This window comes from Phodopus roborovskii, unplaced genomic scaffold (assembly GCF_943737965.1).
Source record: "Phodopus roborovskii unplaced genomic scaffold, PHOROB, whole genome shotgun sequence".
Classification (NCBI taxonomy): Eukaryota; Metazoa; Chordata; class Mammalia; order Rodentia; family Cricetidae; genus Phodopus; species Phodopus roborovskii.
This window is the reverse complement of record NW_026126416.1, coordinates 4134576-4157778: the sequence shown is the minus strand read 5'-3', so window position 1 is coordinate 4157778 and position 23203 is coordinate 4134576. Positions and strand designations below refer to the sequence as shown.

The 23203-nt window shown below is 43.0% G+C and overlaps 1 pseudogene; it reads right to left on the bottom strand.

Annotated features, from left to right (window-relative positions):
• Positions 1 to 1106: 1106 nt before the first annotated feature.
• Positions 1107 to 1200, bottom strand: LOC127221671 (uncharacterized; annotated as a pseudogene).
• Positions 1201 to 23203: the final 22003 nt, after the last annotated feature.

Here is a 23203-nt window from a genome sequence, read left to right as displayed (position 1 = left end):
AGGGAGAAAGACACAAGGACCAACCAGAGCTGGGAGAACTTTGAAATCCGGAGCCAGGCACCTGCAGGCTGACCACTCTGTGAGAGCCCGGGATGTGGGGAGCATGAGCTGGGACAGCTGCATTGGAAGATGCCAGGCTAGAGTCAGCGCCGCGCCTTGGGGTTGCGGTCAGCGCCCCTGCCTTCTCCCAAATTCTGCGGTCTGCAATCCTCAGTGTGAGTTTCCTGTGTTGGAATGTCTGCTTTTCTTGTTTACGGTAACTCCCCACAGACACACAGTCCTAACTAACCTTGAGATGAGTTGAAGCCAAACCGTGATGTGAGAGCTTTATCAGTGGTTCATGTTGACCTTGTGATCAGCACAATGGTAGCGACGCCCTGGTCAAGGAGAGATCTTCTGACCCTTGCTAATTGATACATTTAAAAGAAGCACGGAGGATAACATTTCTATGAGTTAACCCTTAGAAAGGAACACACAAAGGGGCAAGCTTAGCAGCAAGGGGTGATCCTGGTACCTCAAAAGCAACAAACAGCAAAACCCAATAGTGCAGCTTCCCTCAAACACAGAGTAACATGGTGCATGTTAAACTGTAACACAGGGAAGCCTGAAGTGTTCAACGCTCCTGGCACACGAAGCGACGATCCAGGTACAGCACTTGTTTGTTTGTGGGGAGAGCTGGCAGCCACCCGTGCAAAAGGGCCTCTTCCAGTCTTCAGCACAGCCTGGGCATTAGCTGGCCACCCATCTGCTGGCCTCTGCTCTATCGCCAGGGTTTTAGGGGCCCTCCAATCCCTCCTCTGTGTGCCTTGGTGTCACAACTCCTGGCGGGGAGGTGCAAAATGACCCTTTCACAGATATCCCGCATATCAGATATTTACAGTAAGATTCATAACAAGGTCAAAGTTACGGTTAAGAGGTAAGCAATGAAAATGATTTTATGGTTGGGGGGGGTCACACAGCATCAGAAACTGTGTTGAAGGGTCCTGGCATTAGGAAGGTTGAGATTCACGGCTCAGTCTACTGACCTGTGAATCTCACACAGGATTCTTTACTTTTCTTATGATCTGCTTTCCTCTAACTTGCTTATTCTCCCTTTCTTTTTTTTCAAAAATGTGGAACACTTCATGAATCCGTGTGTCACCCTTGTGTAGGGGCCATGCTAATCTTCTCTGTATTTGTATGTGCTGCTGGGGTGAGCAAGGGCCCTGCTTCTGAGAATTCAAGGCTGCGCGTTAATTTCTTACCCGATGGAAAATTCGGTCGTCCTCTCTGTAAGTTATTGTGACATTGTCTTACCTATACATGCAGTCTTATTCCAGATCCATGCCGACAACCCTTCCTAAATACATTTTATCTGGGTAAAATGTAATTCATGCATCAACCATCATCAGTAACAGACAACTGTGGCTTTTCACACGCTAACACCCTAGACCACGTGTTAACTGATGGACCTTCCTCCCAGACTGCCTTCTTTCTGGCCAGATTCCAAGCCTGAGTGGTGGTAGCATGTTTTTCTCGTGTTTTGCACTGATCTGGACTGGGACAGGGAAGCAAATTTAAATTCTTCGTGACAAGTGTGAGATCTAGGCCCAAACCCACAGTCCTGCAGACATCAAGTCCTTTCCCTGCCAGTGGACATCCTTTTCCCTCTGGCCCTGGGTAGCCTCTTTGAGATCCTCCTGCCTCAGCTTCCTGAGTGCTGGGATCATAGGCATATGCTACCACAATCAAATAAACCTGTCTTGTCACCGTTGATCACCACGGTAGACAAGCCATGGGTGATTGGTGGCCATTTGCCAAAGGCAATGACGTAAGTGTTCCATCAGTACCAATGTGCCCAAGTCAGCTCTCAGCTGAGTCCAGTGTTTCTCCAAAGTACTAGAATATCTCCTGTCAAAATGCTCACCAAGCCACCTCCCTCATATCCCCCCTCAAGACCTGCCTCAGGGATGTCTTATTCTCAGGGACCTCTTCTTGAGCAACTTCATCCAAAATGGTTTCACACTTTCCCGGACTCTTTGTCTCTCTCAAAGCTTTCCATTTGTTTTTGGCGTTTGGGGGAAATGTCTTAGTTGCCTGCTAGTTTTCATACACATTGCATTTGCTGACCACCTCAGGCAAGAGTTTCCGTCTTCATTCCTCTGGTCTCCTGGCGTCAGCGTGTGTTTGGGACACACACAGCAGGCTCTTCCGTCCTGGATGGTGAGGAAATGGAGTCGTTTAGGTGCCGACTCGTTCTTCTGTTTGCTCCCTGCTTTCTTCGCTGTGACCCTCTTCCCCTGTCTTCCCTGCTAGCACAGAAGCAGCTCTCCAGGTCCTGCAGCAGAATTCTAGCCACACTCAGGTGTGTGTCCCAGTTCCCTACTTTGGGGCCAGGGGATGAAGGACACAAACAACCTATGCAGGTTGCTGTTAGACAGGATCTATGTTCCTGGGAGGTGGGGATAACGGCAAGGAAAGCATTACTGTGCGTTTACTAGGCAGACTGACAAATGCCTTCCAAATTATCTCTATGCACTGGACAGTTTTATGTCAACTTGACACAAGCTAGAGACATTGGAAAGGAGGGCATCTCAATTGAGAAAATGTCCCCATAAGATCTGGGGATTTTCTTAACCACTGATTAAGAGGGGAGGGCCCAGCTCACTTTGGGTGGGGTCATCCCTGGGTAGGTGGTCCTGGGTTCTATAAGAATGTGGGTTGAGCAAGCCAGGGAAAGCAAGCCAGGAAGCAGCTCCCTTCCATCAGCCCCTGCCTCCAGGCTTCTATCCTGTTTGAGTTCCTGTCCTGACTTCCTCCAGTGAGGAACAGTGATGTGGAAATGTGAGCCCTCTGAGGATTAGCCCCAGGGCAGATGCCCCAGACCCACTCTGCAGGCATTGGGGTAGCATGCTGCCTGGCTTGGCCAGACCCGTGGCTTGGTGAGTTCTGCTTCTGCTGTCCTGAATGTGAAACCTGATTTTCAGGTGACAGCGTGCCTCACTATTGCCTGTTATTTCCCAGGAGGGTGCAGTGACCACTGCAGTGGACACACTGTGGGAGCTAATGCTGGCCATGTCCTGTCAGCCGAAACATATGGAGAAGAGGGACAAGCAACCCTCATCTAACACAGGCAGACAGACAGGCAAACGAACACCAACACCCTAGACGGTTCTGGGCCATCCTTCTTCAGAGGCCGGGAGGGCGTCCTCACTTTAGGCACAGTTAAGCCAGACCGGCACCCACTTTCTATAAGGTAGGGTTTGCCTGTGTTGATACTTTCCCCAAACTCCCAAACTTTGTTTCTTATTCAGCTTGAGAGATTTATTTATCCTGATGGACGGTCATTTCCCCCAACTGCTCCTTCCCCCATGCTCCCAAACTGCAGTTCTCAAAATATTATCCAGGGAGCCGCCAGCGTGTTCGAGAACCTACCACAGACTCACACTCCCAAGGGCCTCGGCGCCCTGGGCCTGGCGGCAGAGTGGGCGCTGGCTTCGGCCCATGCACAGTGGCTTCAGCCGCCCCAGATTGCATCCTCTTCGTTCTGATAGCCGCAGACCCGCCCGTGCCTTTGCCCACGGTATCAAACTATGATGTGTGGACATTCACGAACTTAAATGACAGTGTGGGATGGGAAGGAGAGACATTCACATTAATTAAATAGTGTCCTCATTTAATCTATTGAGTTGTGACTGAGTGAGCACACACAGAGGTCAACAGTAGTGACAGGAAAGCTTGCTAGTACCCGCAGTACCCCAGGAGTGGGGTGTGTGTGTGGGGGGGGGGAGCACCGAGGCAGGCTAGTAGGCAGGGGCAGACAGAGCCAGAAAAGCTGAGGCTAGCAGCATCTTTAATGGGGTTTCTCTGGGAACAGTGAGGCAGGATGGTGTTGCCTCGGAGCAAAAGAATCCATGGGCTACCTCGGAGAGATTAATTTCCCCAGGGGAAAAAAATAAAACAAAGGGGGGTACGTCTGATTACATTTAAACATTTCCCTGCCAGTGCTTGGGGGAATTGTAGCATTCTCCCCTGGCAGAGCAGAGGAAGGCTTCTGTGCATGGGGAAAAGGTGATTGGGGTTAGGGTTCCTGCAGGACAGAGGCAAGGGAGGGGAGTTTGAACAGCACAGGTACAACAGCTAGGACTGAGTGATGGCCTTACAAATGACCCTGGCACAGAGCAGAGGAAGCCCAAGGAGAAGATGAATTGAATTACAGCTCCAGCGTGGATGCATTTGATTTTTGCAGTGGACGCTAATGGATTGTGGGGCTGGCTGACCAGCTGGGGGAAGGTCAGAATACGGAGGAAATGGGAGGGGCTAGTGATGAACAGTTTTCTGGGTGGGGAACAATCTTTAGGTTGCTTTGGGATGGAGGGTTTGGAGTGTGAAGGGGCTCGGGTCATAACCTCCTTTATCTGTGAACACTAATTATGTTTTGTGCCAAGGCACAGCGCAATCTCCGGGGGAGCTCACTTGAACCCAAGGGAAGGCAAAATGGGACATGCAGTAAAAAAAAAAAAAAAAATTTACTTTATTTATTCAAGAGAAGTTGGCACTGTTAAAGAGAATAAACGGCTTTTCTTGTGCACTGAAAATGTGCTCTGCTCTAAGGGAAATTAACATCATAACCCTTTTCTACGGCGGTCCCTACGCTGTGACGTTTCCCTTGTGTAAACTTTATCACGTATACAACATTTTCTAATATTGTCATATGACTCCCTGTTTCCTTAGAATATCAATCAAATCATTTGAGGAATGTGGTCAACTCACTACCCAGATACTTAATAAGTGTTTTAAAAAGGTGTGAGTTTACCTCTAGGTAATTCAAAGTTTGGCTATGCAGTTGCTCAGTCTTTTGTCTTTTACTTAGTTACTTGCCCAATTCTTCTCCTTTTTTTAAATTCTGCTCGTGTAATGTCCGTGCCCTTGTATACTTCTGCTTTTTGAATTACATATTGTAATATTTTTTCTCAATGTCCTTTCAGGTAACTAGGAAGGAAGCAACCTCATATAGCTCAAGATCTAGACAGCATGGTTCTAATTCAGAAAATGCGTTAGTAAGTCTCAAAAACAGTAGACAAGGTACTACGGTATATAAATATTACCACGGGAAGAAATATGGGTAGGTTTAAAATAATCGTGGATGCTTGAGCGAGACAGACTAGCTTTCCTATCCTGGTTTGCTAACTTCCTGTGGCCAGAGGACCCTGTGTGCCACTTGTCCGGGGCTGTGGGTTCTTTATCTGTGAAGCAGAATCCTCCAAATTGCTGGAAGGTTTGCGGTGAGAACTGGATGAAATGTCAGCTCAGTGCCGGAGTGTTCTTGGCTGTCTATGGAGAGGAAATGGGTACCCTGGAGGGGGGAACTCTGTGAGGGTCTGTGGTCAGGAGTGCAATCTAGCTGGGACTACAGGCATGCCACTTTACTTGGCTTGGTTGTGACCTTGCCTATTCTGCTCGCCTCCAGGGGTCACACCGTGCACAAGTTGCTCTTCTCCTTCATGCTGGCCTTACTCATGGCCTCCTGTGCAGACCTGGGGGATCATCTGCCGAGTGGTCATCGGGTTTACCTGACCCGCCAGAAATCGGCTGCCTACCACAGCTGCCAATGTTTCTTTCACTGTGACTTCTGTGGGCACTGACTATTACAGAGAACCCTGTGTCTGCCCCGTCTATCGCCCAGATACAAGTGAAAGCCATCCAGCAGCAGGCATCTAGTGCTAGGCCCAATGCTCCTGAAGTCTGTACTTCGTTCCCATATCCCCAGAAACTTTGTTCTTCTTTTCCAAAAGCTTCAATTACCTCCTGTGTTCTGTGCCCTTTAGTCTCACCACAGCCCTTGGAAGTGAAGAGCTAATTGCTTGGCTTAATAAACTTCTCCCTCTGACAGTCTATTAACTGTTCTGTCCTTTATAAGCTGTGCAAAGCGCCAGCAGAAGCAGCAACACCAGCTTTGTGTCTTCCTGATTTTTCCACTCAAGGGTTTTCCTGGGGAACCGCCACAGACGATCCCAGGGTAGGAGGGGCTTGCTTTCCTCTTGGTACCTAGCTTTGTATTTATTTACTTTTCAATTAGCAACACTCTTTGATAAGGTTCTTGAGAAAGTAAAACCAAAACTGGTAAGGAATACAGTGTGTTCAAGGATACTATCCGTGCAATCTATGCCTCCGGCTCTGCCAGCCCCTTTCCCCCAGCTCTGAATCAGTGCGTGAGGGAAAGGATTCTGCAGAACTCCGTGTCCGTACATCCAGGACTCTCTTGGGAACGCCATCTCTGTGGTTTACATGGAATTCTTCCTCGTTTTAGAGCGTGTTGCAAGGACTTTAGTTCCTGTGCTTTCTGGTTGTGTCATGGGGATTAAGGATGTAAATTGATGCTAACTGCATGACTGACATCTAGTGGCTGAACGTCAGCGGTGCTGGCTAGGTCGGTTCCTCCATTCCTCCCTGCCCTTCCGAAAGGGATGTGGCAATCTGTGTGCAGAAAATTGCAGGGACAGTAATTATTATCTGAAGTCTGAGGTTACACCGCTATCAAGAAAACTGATAGGGATAGAACCTTCTATAAATGAAGAATATTCACTTTGTAGAGATTGGAAGGAATACACTGTATCCAGAGGCTCATCCTTATAGACAGCTCATCCCAGCTGTGGACATCTGTCCATCTGTCACCGATACCCCAGCCCGTTCAACTTAATGCCACAATCCTTTCAGATATCACCCGGGAGAGAAATGTGCACCCATTCTTTCAGGGACCCTTCCAGTTTTAAAGGTGCGCTCACACCATTCACACTGGAGCCACACTCTGATTGACACATAGATGCCCCTAGGATCCTAAGAACATTGCTTTTTTAATTGTGGCTTTTGAAAATGTCTTTGCTTTTGTAGTCATTAAATAGATTTTCTTTTTCTGTGAGGACCAAAGGGTTTTCATTTCACCTTTAAAATGTGTAGGCTTTTACTGTCGTATGCCCTGGAGTCCATTGTCCCTCAGACTATTCCCAGACACCTAGTGCATCTTTCATTATGTAAATTCAGTTCCTTTTATTTCTGTAATGTTTTCTTTGGTTATAGTATTTTTTTGAAGAGACTTATTTATTTATCATGTATACAGTATTCTGCCTGCACGCACACTTTCATGCCAGATCTCATTATAGATGGTTGTGAGCCACCATGTGGTTGCTGGGAATAGAACTCAGGACCTCTGGAAGAGCAGCCAACAGCAACAACAATGGAAACCAAACAAACTATCTATTCAGTTCATTTGCCCATTTGATGATTGGCCGTTTTATTTCCTTGGCATTTAATTTCTGTAATCCTTTGTAAATTCGAGATATTAGCCCTTTGTCTGAAATATAGCTTCTAAAGATCTTCTCTGTCTCTGTTTCTGTCTCTCTCTCTTTCTCCCTCCCCCCCCGCCCCCCGAGAAGGTCTCACTATAACCCAAGCTGTCTTAGGACTCACTGTGTAACACAAAGGATTCTCCTGCTTCCCGAGTTCCCAAGAGCTGGGGTTGGAGGAATGAGGCATCATACCTGTCTGTAATGATATGCCTTTTCTTCTAGTACTGTATGATGAGTTAAATTGATTCCTTGAAGAGGTGGGATGAAGCCTCACCCCTAGCTATTGGCACTGACGGTTGCTGGGAGACAGAGCATCAGGTTTCTTTGGGGGTGTGTCCTTTGGTAGATTGGCCATGCTCCAGTGGATGGCTATGCATCCAGGAGTACATATGAGCAAGTCTAACTGGACTTGATGTGTTTTATAAACAAAGGACACAAAGTTGGGTACATAGAGGAGGGATGATGGCGAATATGAACAAAACACATTGTACACAATTTTCAAAGAACTAATAAAAATAAGTGTATTCTTGGAAACGAAGCTTACTCTAAAAATGTTCTCTCTCTGTAATATGAAGCCAAGAGCAAATCTCTTCAGTGGGTCTCAGGGCTGACGTCTCATCACACGAACAGGAGGTGTTTATACACTCTTCAAAGCCAGGTGCCCTGAGACCTGCATGGGAATTGTTAATTTCATATTGCCTGCGACAGTTATCCTGTGACCGCTCGCAGAGTTTATAGGAGTTCGGCTACAAACGTGATTATACCAGCCATTTCTCAATCCTGACACCAGTTTCAAATTAAAAACTGACAGCCCTCACCTGCTCTTGGGTTCATTCATGGGTCACTTTCTTGTCACATCAGCTTTCCCCCTTTTAAAATGACATCTGTGTTCATCAAGACACCGAGGGGACTTGGGGAATGAGAATAAGGTGTTGTCTATTCAGATAATGTAGTGTTCAGCTTTGGCCTTTAAAGGGGCAGGAGGCCAGTGGTACCCATAAGGTCCAGAGAGGGCAGTGTATAATACAATCCACACATGAGAGCAGACATGTCTTGTGAAGAACGTGTTCATCCCATTGAGAGGGCAGAACAAACGGATTTATGTAACAGTTTTTATAGTATCCTTCCTAAACATTTAAAAATTTCTAGATTTTTTTTAAACTTTACCTAATGGAATTTCTCTTTCCTCTTAAGATGTATAAGAGCAATGTAGGGCAATACCCATTTAAACAAAGTGGAAAAAAATGTTTGAAATACTTCTTGTAAAGGATTTAGTGAGACTATTTGGCATATATGACTATGATGCCTACACAAAACTTAACGTATCATCATCGTCACCTTGCCAAGAAACACGAAGTGATTTGCAGATATTATTGCAATTAAGACCACGAAGTGCAAAAAAAATTAAGGACAAAGATTTCTCCTGAGAGAAAATGAGTTGACAAATTACTTGAACTGACAACCTATGACTTAGCATCTTAAGATGCTAAGGCACTCGATGCAAAGTCCTTAATAAGCGTGTGTTATAGCTCATGAGTAGAGGTTATGGCAGTTGGAACCCCATGGTGCTGGGGTGTCAAACACAGCACATTGTGCGTGCTAGGCAAGCGTGTTAGCACCGAGCCATACCCACGATTACGAAAAGTCACACTTTTACAATTTACATTACTGACAATAAAAGCAGATTGTTCTTCTATAGTCTAAGGTCTTTGATTTTTGAAAACAAAGTTTTTATTAAAGACTTCTGTTTTTATATAATTTATTTTATTTAAGACATAATTAAATTTTTTGAGATTTAAAAAAAATTACTTGCTAATTAAGTTTATGGTCTTCTGCCTGCATGTATGCCTGCACCACCAGCAGAGGGCACCAGATCTTATTTAGATGCTTGTGAGCCACCATATGGTTGCTGGGAATTGAACACAGAACTTCTGGAAAAGCAACCACCGCTCTTAACCTCTGAGCCATCTCTCCAGTACCTTGAGATTTTGTTTACTTTTATTTTATGTGTATAGGTGTTTTGACTGCTTGAATGTCTGCACACACTTTTGTGCAGTGTCCACAGAGGACAGAAGAGAGTGTCAGAGCTTCTGGAAGATCATTATTAGCACATATGTGGGCAGTGGAAACAGAATTTGCATCCTCTGGAAGAGAAGCTGATGTTCTTAAGCCTGAACTCGGAAGGCATGGTGGCCTTTGTTAGGAAGATGCTTGGCCTGAATGACCTATTTAACTTAATCAGTTTGTCTTAGTTTCCTTATTTGAAAAATGGGGACTGCGAAATCACTTACATCACTGGGCAGTATTGAGTTAATATTGTGCAAAGTACTTAGCATCTTGCCGTGTTATCTTAAGTGGTAGCCAAGTGTTTGCTGAATGTAGAATGAAAATAATTACATTACTTGTATTTTGAAAGGCTGATATAAAAATTAAATGAAATATAGCCTTTAAACTCATATATACTTACTTGATAATATTGTTGTCACTGTATCATCATCATCATCGTCATCATCATCATCATCATACTACAATGACCTTATGGTACACCAGTTGCCTGTCTCTGCATTATTATTACATGTGGACAATAACGTTGGATTACCTGCTAGGGGAAGGGTATTTCTGTGCTTAGGGAGACCACCTTTGGCAGGAACAATGTGGTTATTCAGAAGCTTCTCTTGTTCAAGACAGACCGATAGCCTAGACTTCAGGCAGGCCTTGGGTCTGGGAGGGTGTGAGAATCAGGGGCTTACATAAAGACATCGGGGGATGGTGTCTGGGATGAGACTTAGAGGGGGGATTTTGAGAAACATGAGTGGACACAGTTTCATTTGAGAAGATCCATGCACTGAAATCTTATGTGTATTGTGAACTAGATAATAGGAATTAAAGAGTGTCTTGGTTTATTTAAAATGATCGAGAAACTCAGTATACATAAAGGTTAATGTAGTTTGTACTCAAAGGTCAGGACAGGAAGTCAAAGTGCCTACATCATCCAAGACTAGTCATCTCTGACATCATAATGAAAGCCACCATTTGTCACCTACTCATGTTCAACTTTGCATTCATTCTTAATTTAATGTATGGTACTCCTACAGAGATAGATACTAATTTTGCCTATATTTCATGTTACTATTGAGACTTAAGAGGTTAAGTTACCATGGTTACAAAAAGTAGGGAGCAATAGAAGCAAATCATTTTTGGTTCAAAAATGATGTTTTTAGTAATTCTTGGAGTTCATACAATATATTTTGATCATATCCACCTCCCACTCAAATGCCTAACTGAATTTGTATTTAAATGTACCTTTTCTCTGCTTGGTTGATGCTTTCACATCTAACACCATAAAAATACACTAAGCAAGTGGCTGCAGATGACACACAGTAGGAGTGGGGTTTGGAACTGGAAGAGTGAGGTTTATACTTGCTTCTACCCTTTTCTGTATTAACCTGGATGAGTCACTGAATCTCCCAATGCTTTAAGGAATAGAAATAGTGTATGTAGCCTGTGCCTCACAGGGTTAAAAGTGGGAATGGAATGAAAAAGCCAAGCGAGATCACAGAACTAAGATCTCTGGAACGTATCCTGTGATCACTATTTCTTGGAGGTCGCGATACGCCTGTAGGATGCGGGTCCATCTTTGCAATCACTTTCAGATCCCTCCTGAGGTCAAATGCATTCTTAGTGCTGAAGGGTCCCCAAATGAACTTGTCAGGATGACAGACTCACATCGCCTTCCACTCAGATGCCCTTGCTAAAAGACACATCTAAAATGTTGTTAACTGGGAGACCATGGGACTGCAAATCTCAAACAAAAGCGGTATCTTTGCATGTACATGCTTCTTGATGCTTTCTAGAAAAGTCAGCCAAGTTGTAAAACTGTTTCAAAGTGGTGTAACAACACGTGTGTATGGAGGGAAGTAGTTTGTGTTTTCATGCCATGCGTGAACACATGTTTTTGGGGGTACGGGGAGATGGCTTAGTGGGTAAAGTATTTATTGTACACGCAGAAGGACCTAACACCTAAAGGCCGGGTATATCCCCACAGATCTGTAACCTCTCCACTAGAGAGAAGGCAGAGACAGATGGATACTAAGAACTCACTTCTTGGCCAGCCAGACCAGCCAAAACACCAAGCCCCAGGCACAGAGAGAGACTCAGACACAAACCATAAGATAAGACATCTTGATACTAACTTCTGATCTTCACATGTGCCCTTTGGGTGTGTGTATCTGTACATACACCACACACACACACACCACACACACAGACTATACCATACATCTACACACTACACCACACACACCACACAGACTATACCATAAATCTACACACTACACCACACACACACACACACACACACAGACACAGAGACTATACCATACATCTACACACCACACACACACAGACTATACCATACATCTACACACTACACCACACACACACACACACACACTCACAGACTATACAATACATACACACACTATACCACACACACATACACATACACACTGCAACACACACACTACCTCACACACATACGCACATACGTTATTTAAAGAAAAAAATCCAAGAAAGATGCAATAGAGTAGTAATTCCAAAGATCTATTTGGTTAGGATGAGGTACTAATAGTTACTACTCTATCTACGTCTTGTAGGCTGAATCCAGTCTACCAGTCTATATTTTGTAGCTTGGAAATAAGAATGGCTTAAATATTTTCAAACAATTAAAAAATCTATGATTGTATGTGAACACTGCATGAGATTAAGATTTCATTGCCTGTAATAAGGTTTTACCGGACACAGGTATGTTCATTTGTTTGGATGCTATCTATGGCTAAGTGGAGAGCATGTACGGACCACCATGCCTGAAATATTTGCTACCTGAATCCTTTTGGAAAACTATGCCTGACCCATGTTAGGTTACAGAAAAGCAGCATAACTTCATTATAGAGAAGTAGACCTATGAACATCGATTTCCATTTGAAAAAAAAATTCTAGCTTCTGAAAATGCTTGATGCTGTAAACTTGTTTTTGCCGCAAATTGCCTTTGTGCCTGGCTCAACTAGAACTGGTTGTGTGAAGCTTTCTTCGCTGTGCCAAGGGGGACAATATTTCTCACTTGGGCCCCAATCCAATGCATTTATGGAGTTTCTGTGTTGTGCGTTGGGCTCCTGCTCGCTAGAGCTTACTTTAGTTTCCTGGCTGGATGCTTAGCTCCGTGTGTGTGTGTGTGTGTGTGTGTGTGTGTGTGTGTGTGTGCATGAGTGTGCGTGGTGTGTGAGTGTGTGTGAGTGTGTGTGTGTTAGATGCCTCTGCACTCATTTTCCCCTCCTGTCTGTTAGCAGTGTTTTCTCTGCAAAGTCACTCAGCATTTGCTGAGTGAACACCGGTGACTCGGTTAGGCATTGGGACAAAGCTTGCCTTTTAGGAGGTTTTCACACAAATCTCACCTAGTTCATGTGATCTGGGCAACTTCCTTCACCAAAAAGTCTGCATTTTGTAGGTGTTACCAGCAAAACAACCCAGTGGCTGAGATGACTCAGCTGACCAAGGGCAATGCCACCCAAAGACCTGGGTTCCAGCTCCAGAGCCCGCATCCAAGTGCAAGGCAGGACAGACTAGATTTTTCCTTCCTCCCTCCCTTCCTTCCTTCCTTCCTTCCTTCCTTCCTTCCTTCCTTCCTTCCTTCCTTCCTTCCTTTCTTAGAGACAGAGTCTCACTATGCAACCCTGGCTTGCCTAGAGCTTGCTATGTAGACCAGGTTGGTCTCAAACTCAGATGGGCCCAGCTGCCTCTGCTTCCCTAGTACTGACGTTAAAGGTGAGTGCCATCACACGCAGCCTTTTTCTCTCCCTCTCTACACGAATCTTTCCTTGGGCTGTGCATGGCTGCATCTGATACCTAAGAAAAGGTGACAAATCCTGACTCCCTTTATTTTCTCTCTTTACAGGATGAATTAATTGAACACTTTATGTTCTAATAGATTTTCTTCTGATCTATTTTTCACTTTTATAGGAAACATAAATTTTCAGCCTAAAAAAAACCAACTTCTTAAATGAGAAAAAAAAATCTGGGCTTGCTTTTCTTTATTATTTTCCTTTTGTTTGAACTATTTCCAGTGGTATTCCCTTTTCTTGGTGGTAGTTTTCTTTCTCACTGCAAGTAGAAACTTCAGGGTAAACTCGAAGAACTGGAAATTCACTGTCTAAATCCAAAGGAAGACGTATGCAGCCCAAGTCATCAGTATACTGAATGGCTGAGGATAAATTAAAAGGCTGAAGAGAGAGCTGTGTGTGTGATTCTAGGTTTTAGAGAGCTTCACACCAGGTTTATAAAACCAGGCAGGGGAAAGAAAAACAAACACCGATTTACCGAAGGAAACACTCTAGAAATTTGTGATCATTTTTTTAATCATTTGCTTTGAACAACTAGGAGATCTATTATCATCTCAGAGCCACCAATGAAAAGCAGGTGCGTTCTTTAGCCTGCGCCAGTTTGCTTTGGCGTATTTTATTTCTCAGGGGACTTGGCCACAAAGTCCATTGGAGCTTTGGAGGCAGCCAGGTCAAATCAATTGTCCACACAGTAGACAAGGTCCTCGTCATCTAGGGCAATTCTCCCCGGCTGTGGTAGAAGAGAGGAAATGTTAAAAGTTGTATCATCATGAGCGCATCACATCCATGTCTTAAAGATCCAAACACTGTGTAAGGAATAGGGTGTAGAACTCAATGTTGCATTGTGGGCCTTCCATACCTATCACCGAGTGAGCAGTTCACACTACTGCACCAAACTGAGTAGCTGCACCTACCTGCTAAGATGTGTACAAAGTGCAGTGATTGCTACGTTTCTTCAGAGGTTCAGAATGGCTCGAGTAACCGATCTCCTGCTGACCCCTTCCTCCCCATCCTCTGACAAGTCTCCACCAGTCAGTTACACGATAGAGGAGATTCACTTGTCTGCTGTCTGTGTTCACTTAAGCCGTAGGGATCGGTGGTAACAAGGTAGGAAAGAGTGAATAAAAGGGGCATTCCAGGATATTGGTAATTTCTGGGTTTTCTGGAAGTAGACAATCTGATTTTTGAACGTAAGATACTGACATATATCAGATAATACTTCATGGCAAGCAACAGCTTAGTGCAGACAAGCTCCTCCTGCCTTGTTAGTGGTGGTGGTGGGGAAGCCTAGCCTTGTTCTCAAATGCCTGTTAAGATGGCGGTTCCAGTGAATACACTGGGTACACCTGTCCTGGGCTTCCAAGTGGGAGGCAAAGCCGTTTGCAGCATGGTAGGATGGCGTGAATTGAAGTGCATATGCGAATAATTAGCTATTCATTCTGCTCTGCTTCCTTAGTACTTGTTTTGCTCATCTCCCCTCGAGAATTATATTTCCCTTTACAGATTTTATCTCATGGAAAAGTGTGTGTGTGTGTGTGTGTGTGTGTGTGTGTGTGTGTGTGCGCTTGCGTGCATGTAGGTACACGTGTACTTGTTGCACACAGAGGTTGACATCAGGTGTCTCTATCAGTCTCCATCTTTGCTTCTCATATTTCGTTTGTTCTTCGAGAATTTCTACTTTTATTCAATGTGTTCTGATCACATCCACCCCTAAACCCATCCTAGATCCCTTCCTCTTCCTACCCACCCATCTTTGGGTGCCGCCTACCACCGTTAAGGACTAAAATGTCCTTGGATGTGTGGTCTTCCACTTGCATGTAGTTCATTACCAGGGCCTGTACGCATAGAGAAAACAACCCCTTACTTTCGTAGCAGTTAACAGTTGCCAATTGCTCCATGGTTAGTGGGACTGTGTACCCAAACACGCTGGGCTCTGGTCTGGCTTGGACTTGCACAGGCTCTTTACACGCTGCCAAAAGTGCTGTGAGTTCATGTGCCGAGATGTTTTGCTGTGCCCGGGTGTTTCCTTACACCGCCCCTGGCTCTTAGCTGTTTCTGCTCTCTTTTCCAAAATGATCCCTGGTCCTTGGGGAGGCGGGCAGTGGCGGGAACTTGTATGTGTGATCTCTTTAGGGCTGAGTACTCTTCAGTCCTTCATTTTCTACACTTTGTCCAGTTATGGCTCTCTGTATCAATCACCATCCGATGGGAGATGCCATTCTGTAAATATGTTTGTCTTATTGGCTAATGAGTAAAGCACTGTTGACAAATAGGAGGGCAAGGTAGGCGGGGCTAGGAGAAGTGGAGGATTCTGGGAAATGTAGGAGTCTCGGTGTGATCTCTGGAAGGAGAGGATGCGAGTCTGGCGTTCTCGGTAAGACTACGTAGAAGTACATATATTAGTGATTATGGCTTAATATTTAAGACAGAGCTAGCCCATTGGCCAACAGCTTTATAACTAATAGTGTCTATGTGTGTTATTTTGGGACTGACGCGGCTCTGGGACCAGGCTGGCGGGAAAGTGCTCATAACAAAATGGCGCCTTCCACTTAAAACTTGTAAAAAGCTTAAAAACAAAAGAAGAGACAAGCAAGGCTTCTTGGTAGCAGCATTTTTCTCAGGCAGACTCTGTTTTGTTAGAGACAAGTAGAGACTTGCGTGACTCCTTTAAGGGAGCTTTCCTGACTCAGCATAAGCAGAAAAAACAGCTAACAATTGAATGGTGTGTATAAGCACCTGGCAGTGGCAGCGACCACATCTCCAAGCCGGCAGCATGCTGCTTGATGGCAGCATAGACCAAGGCAGTGAGCACAGCTCTCAGTGCTGGCGGTAAAGGTACCCCGCCATATTGCAAAGCATTGTTGTTGTTTAGCAGATAAAAGACTCGTGGCCAGACAAAGATAAAGATTTACTAAATACAAAGTAAGATAAAGAAAAACCTCTAAAGGTTTACAGTGTGTTTTAAAATATATGTTGGCTCAGGAGAGGGAAAAAAAAAAAACAAAACAAAACAAAACAGGATAAAGTGGTTTAAAAAAAAAAAAAGAGGAACTGGCTGTGGTGGCACACAGCTTTAATTCCAGCACTCGGGAGGCAGAGGCAGGCAAATCTCTGTGATTTCAAAGTGAACCTGGTCTACAGAGTGAATTCTAGGACAGGCAAAAGTTACACAGAGAAACCCTGTCTCAATAAATGAAAAAATAGAAGCAAAAGAAACAGAGTAATAAAAAGGCCAAGTGAAGATGTAAAGTGCAGAGAGTCTGGATACTGTGTGCAATTGTGTTGTCTTTAAATTGCTCAATTGCTGAGGAAGAAGCAACAACAGCTAAAATACACTTGATTACCAATGCTGCTGAATTAATCCAATTTATATATTTTAAACATGTTGGACTTCAAAATTTAAGTATAAGGATATGTTACTTTGGAAAAGAGATTTTATTTGTGTTTCCACAGAAAATGAAAAGCTGTGGATTGCTTCCAGACTAATATGGTTTGATCAAGCCAGACCCCCTGAAGCAGTGTCCCAGGTGATCCAACATTCAAAGCAGCTTGGACAAGGCAGCCTTGCAGACCACTATAGCCAGGATTTCTGCATCTTCTTAGGATCCCCAAGACAGTGCCCCCCAAACAGCAGGAAGCAGTTTGGAGAGAACGATGCCCACATTCCTAAATATTGTTTATAAATGTTTGTTTTCATTTATATGGGGTTGGTAATAAATGGTTAATGACCACAATCAATCTCTTTTTAAAGGAAAAAAAAAGGGAAAATGATATAGGAATGAATAATGAATACTTTGCATTGGTATTGATTTTTATTTATAGATACAAATTTAAGATCAAATTTGTGATATGTAAATTTCTCCTCTTGTTTAGGAGTTTTGTTTATACAGATCTTTTAAAATGTAATGCATAATTAAATACAGATTGTATATAATCACCTATAATGGTAAAAACTTATGTTAGTTAGGATTTCTAAATATACAGAAATATTTGAGATGGATAGACAATCTTCAAACCGTTCAAAGACCTTCAGAAAATGGCATTTAAAATGGTTTAGGGTTTTTCGTTACTATGAGACACACCTGCTCCTGGCAAAGCCAATTACGTCTGAGAGGAAGATGGGCACTGAAGAAACTTGTTAAGGAGTTTGCTTTTGATACAGCAAGACAAACCATTTGGGCAAGAAACTACTAAATAGTGACTGCAAACCTTACCTAGACTGTTTGACTGTTGCTGTATAAACTGGACATGCAGGAGCCACAGGAAAGTAACTGTTGAACTCGAAAAACAAGATGGACAGTCCTGAAGGCTCCTGCTTTGTGGAGGAGTCTGCCAGACAGTCTGCAGGACACAGAGAAAAGTGACTGACAAACTGCCAATACAGGTGGGCAGTTTAAAATTCCTGGCTTCACTGAGAAGTCTTTCAGACACACTATGGTCTGAAGGGGCTGAAGATGGATGCCCCAACTTTACAGAAGAACTTTGGGTGACTGTCCAGGTAGCAGATGTCTCTGTTAATTCTAGAGTTTATATATTATCCTTCTGTGGTCTTTGATGGAGTTGAAGTCAGATAGTTATGGTTATAGTTTTCCATAGGATTAAAGATAGGTTACTTATGAGACTTTAGACTCAGAAAGATAGGATAGATGATAGAATATTTTCTTTAATTCTTGATAATGTTAATGGACTAAATATTGTAATTATAGTTATAGCTTAATAACTTTTTTGTTATATGTAATTTTACTATCTTAAAGTTAGAACCGTTCTTTTTATTTAGATAGAAAAGAGGAGATGAAGGGAGATGCCATTCTGTAAATATGTTCCTCTTACTGGTTAATGAATAAAGCCCTATTGGCTAATAGGAAAGTAAGACAGGTGGGACTAGGAGACAAGGAGGATTCTGGGAAATGTAGTGGTCTCAATGTGATCTCGGGAAGAGAGGACGAAAGTCTGGTGTTCTCGGTAAGATAAGGCCATGTAGAAATACATATATTAGTGATTATGGGTTAATATTTAAGAAAGAGCTAGCCAATAAGAAACACTAGTAACCAGCCAACAGTTTCATAATTAATGCAGTGTCTTTCTGTGTTATTTTGGTACTGACATGGCTCTGGGACCTGGCTTTTGGGAAAATGCTCGTAACAACCATCTATAGATATTTTCAGATGAGGGTTGATAAGTACATTTTTCTATGGGGATAAGTGTCATTAGGAGTCAGTCTCATACTATGATCATTTAGAAAAATGATAGTAGTAGGTTATTTCCTAAGGTTTATGATCTGTCTATTCACAGGTTCTTGTCCTGATAATGGTGTCAGGGTATGGGTGCATCTTGTAGAACAGGACTTAAATCTAATCAGAAAGTGATTGAATAATACCATGATGCTCTTGGGACCATTGCACCAGTGGGCATATCTTGCCAGGTCAGTTATTGACGCTCACAGGGTTCTCTCCAGGTAGCTGGTACAGACAGCTCTATCCAGTACTATGGAATCAACTCAATAGGGATAAAACCCTCAGGTCTACATTTTCATCTTATGTTGTGATAGGCTCTTTCACTGAACCCATAGCTCATCAATCCCGAAGCTGGCTAGCCAATGAACTTCAAGATCTGCCTGCCTCTACCCTACACCAAGTCCTTGGACTACACACTATATATACACCATCTTTTACATGGATGCCAAGGAGCTACACTCTAGTCCTCAGGCTTGTGTGGGAGACACTTAGCTGGCAATACTCCCCTCCCCAACCCCCCCAGACTCAGAAAGCAATTCTTTCTTTTTTTCCAAGAAGTTTGTGTCTTTGGTGGAGAAGAGAATTGAATGCGAAAGAGATTTTTGTTTGGGAGACAAAACATATTGGAATCAGCACAATCCATGTGTGGTTTGTTTTATTAAAAGAAGAATACAAACAAAGTCAAACAAACAAAAACAATAGCCACAAAAGAAGTTTCTAAGTGAATACTTTAGAGTAATGGTTCTTCACTTTTCTAATGCTGTGACCCCTTAATACAGTCCTCCATGTTATGGTGGCCCCCAACTATGAAATTACTTTGCTGCTACATCACAACTGTAATTTTGCTACTGTTATGACTCGTACTATGCATATCTGATATGCAGGGTATCTGCCGTGTGACCCCTGTGGGGACTGAGATTCGCAGCTTGAGGAGAACTGTACAGCTGCACCTCTGGGGTAGAGCTGCTTTGATGACAGTTTGAAGAAAAGAGCTACTTTACTTGAAATGACAATAAACAAGCTCAGACTGCATTCCCTGTTGACGTTACGCATCTGTGAAACCCGTCTGGGCTTTCTTCTCGCTCTTGGTCAGATCTCATTTCCTCCTTCCCCTGAGTGAGTGGGACATTGATGGCTGAAGCATGAATGGAGGTAAATTAAGAAAAAAAAAAAAAAAAAAAAAGATAGCTTCTTAAAACAACCAGTCGTCAGAACAGGGACTCTAGGTAGACAGACCGCAAAGGGAATTGTGAACTGAAGGGAAGATTTTGTTTTGTTTTCCGCTGGTCCTAAAATGTCACAATGAATACTTTTTTTTTTTTTTTTTTGCACTTCTTCAAGATGTATTTATTATCGAAAAGTTTACAATGGCAATGTCTTATGAAACAATCAGTGTATTCTCTCTTTTTTTCCTCTTGACATGAGCAAGTAACTTAAAACACAGAAAAGAGATCGGAGTTCCAGAAGTAACAAGTTATACATTACAGAATGAACGTAATGTAAGAACTTAATAATTTTTAATTACATACAATGTACATTCTACCCAAATCATATAAAACAATCATTATGCTATATATGCATATATATATATCCATACAGAACCACATATAAACATTAACATATGAACATTAATATATGAACTAGTATAATAGTGGATATACTCATGACTAATAATGAACACCTTTTTAGGCCATTTTTTTTCTAATCACTCAAATTGCAAATAGTCTCAAAATATCATATCAGGAGAATTTCAAAGCTGACGGAGAGGAGACTGCTTTGAGAGACACTGGCACATACAAATGCCTGTATTCACACCGGATAGTTCACACATCTAAACACTGTCACATACAAATGCCTGTGTTCACACCGGGGATAGTTCACACATCTAAACACTGGCACATACAAATGCCTGTGTACACACACCGGGGATAGTTCACACATCTAAAAACGCCTTTTGAACCTTGCATCTGCTCTAAAAACTCAAGGGCCAATTTCTGCTGAATGCAACTTGCAGTAGGCGAAACCTTCCTGATAATACTCGAGTCTCTAGTAAAATCAGTGGATTCTTAGACTTTGAACAAAGGAAAGCTGCAGAGCAGGGTTATTCTCAAGTAGTCGGTTGTGAAGTATATGCAAAATGTATGTTTTAGAAAGCTCAAAATAATGGTGTCATTTGACCTGAGTATCTGCTGCTAGTTGTGTCTGTACCTAGTTGTGTCGAAGCCAATGGATAAGCAGAAGGTTGGAGTCTCTCTCTTCCAGGGACTTAAACAGAGAGTTAACCCAAAGGACTCGACAAGGAAAAAAAAAAAAATCCCTCAGCTGGGTTGAGAAGATTAGGAAATGAATGAGACAGTCTTTAGCGGTCAAACTGTGCTTTTCATTTTCTCTTGTGGCCTTTTGAGAAAAGTGTAACATTTAAGAAACTCAGCTCTTAATGTCCTTTAGACCCAACCTGAGCCTACTTCCTCAGGCTCTGTGGAAGAGGCAAAGTCTGTGTAGACTGTTGCTGCTTGTCATGTTTAGCTGGTAGAGATGTCTGAATATTGGTGTGTTCTCCATATAGACATAGAAGGGTTTCTACATACTCACGACTTATTAAGAGAGGTTGCAAAATTGAGGACTTTCTTACCCAGAAATTGGTGAACAGTGTATTGGATGGCTGGACATATTAATGGATAAGCAGAAGATGTGTTTATTCCTCTACTGAAGCTTCGAGGTGCCCTATGAGAGCGATCTTCTGTGTCCATCATTTGCCCATACCCCTTTGCTCACTGCTTTCTTTTTCTTCACTAAACTGATGTTTTTCTTTTTTACGCTTACTAATTTTGAGTGTGAATTCTGAGAACACGGAAGCTTTGTTCGTCCTTGAGCTGTGTCCCCAGAGCCTCCATTGGAGTCAGGCACTTAGCAGGTGGAGGAGAAATGTTTGTTAAATAAGTGGACGGAGCAACACATGGACACATTGATTATTTTCTTTCTACCAAACATTATGTAGCTTTAATTGCCCACTTTACTGAGTACATTTGGCTCAGAATTACTTCTGACTATTTCCAAGTAGCACATATACTTTTAAAGGGAGAAGACTTGGTATTCGTTACTATTTTAAACAGCATGATATGTATTTCAAATATGATTGTGCGGAAATTCAGTTCTTTATCGGTGTTCTCCCAAACAGAGGACTGAAGCAAGATGATGCATGGATGGGAATAGGTTGGAAACACCAACACATTCCCTTTCTGAATATTTGAGGTTTGAATTATATAATTAGGCATCGTATCTTAGACAATGTGACAAAACATTTCACCTCATGCAGAAAGAATTTCCTTTCTACTCAAATAGCGTCTGTATGCTTTCTGTTATTGTAGCAAATAGACGGGAATCCACCTACAAAGAGGGAAGGTTATGCCGGGTCACAGTTCCAGAGGGTTCCATGTGGGCCAGTTCCTCTGTGGCAGTAGTCATGGTAAGATTTATGGTGGAACAAAGCCACTTTCTTCATGGGTGGGAAATAAAGGTGATTGAAGAGGAGCCCATGCCATCACAGTCCCCTTTCTAGGGCATGTTAGTGACAAAGCATACCTCAACAGGCCCCTCATCTTAAAGGTTCTGCCATCTCCTAGGAGTGCCATGGGCTGGGGGGAGCCTTTAACACATGGCCCTTTAAAATATTTATTTGTGTTTTGAACTATATGTATATTTATGTGGGGATGTATGTATGTATGTGTGAGTGTAGGTTTCTGTTACAAATAGTTTTCCTGCCAGCCTGGTCCTAGAGCTGCATCAGCCCCAAATAACACACAGACACACTGTGTAAGATATAATTCTGTTGGCCTGTTACTAGAGTTTCTGATTGACTGGCTCTGTCTTAAACATTAACCCATTTCTATTAATCTAAGTGTTTCCATGTGGAGAGAGGGTCCACACCTCTTCTCTCTCAAGTCCCTACATCTTGACTCTCCTCTTCTACATTTCCCAACATCCTCCTCGTCTCCTAGTCCCACCTATCCTGCTTTCTGATTGGCCAACAGGGCTTTATTCATTAACCAGTAAGAGAAACATATTTACAGAATGACATCTCCCATCAGGTTTCTGTCTGGTTTGTAGAATGCATTGAATTTCCTAGAGCTGGAGTTACAGGTGGTTATGAGTGAGCTGCCCAAGGTGTGGTGCGGGTAACTGAACCCTGTTCCTCCACAAGAGCCATGCATGTAAGCCTCCTCTCCACATATGGGCCTTTGAAAGGTGTTTCACACCCATACACTATCAGCCTCTCTGTGCAAATATTTGTCTATCTTTTTCCTAAATAAATCCAATCAGGTAGATAAAAACAATAGTCAGGGAGTCAACATGAATCCTTACTTTCAATTTCTGTTCACAAGGCTGGCCCAGTAGAGTCCACATCAGAGTCCCTTATTTCTCCTGTGTCTGTTTTCCTTCAGTGAATCAACTCCCATCCCCTAGATTATTATGTGCTTTGTTGGGAAACTAGCTGAACCAAAACACAAGTTTGCCAATGGTTTTAACCTTCAGCATCTAGTAATTTTCACACACCTCCGTTTCCTCTATTCAGTGAAGAGAACAGAATTTGTGGAAATTCATATTTTTGCATTTAGTTATCTTTTGTATAGAACAAGGGCACCAACTAAAGCATTTACTGATTTAAAAGGATTTTCATGTTGTTGATGAGATTCAAAGTGAGTTTCATTCCAGGAAGTGTAATGTAGGAATTATAGGCCGAATGAGTTTG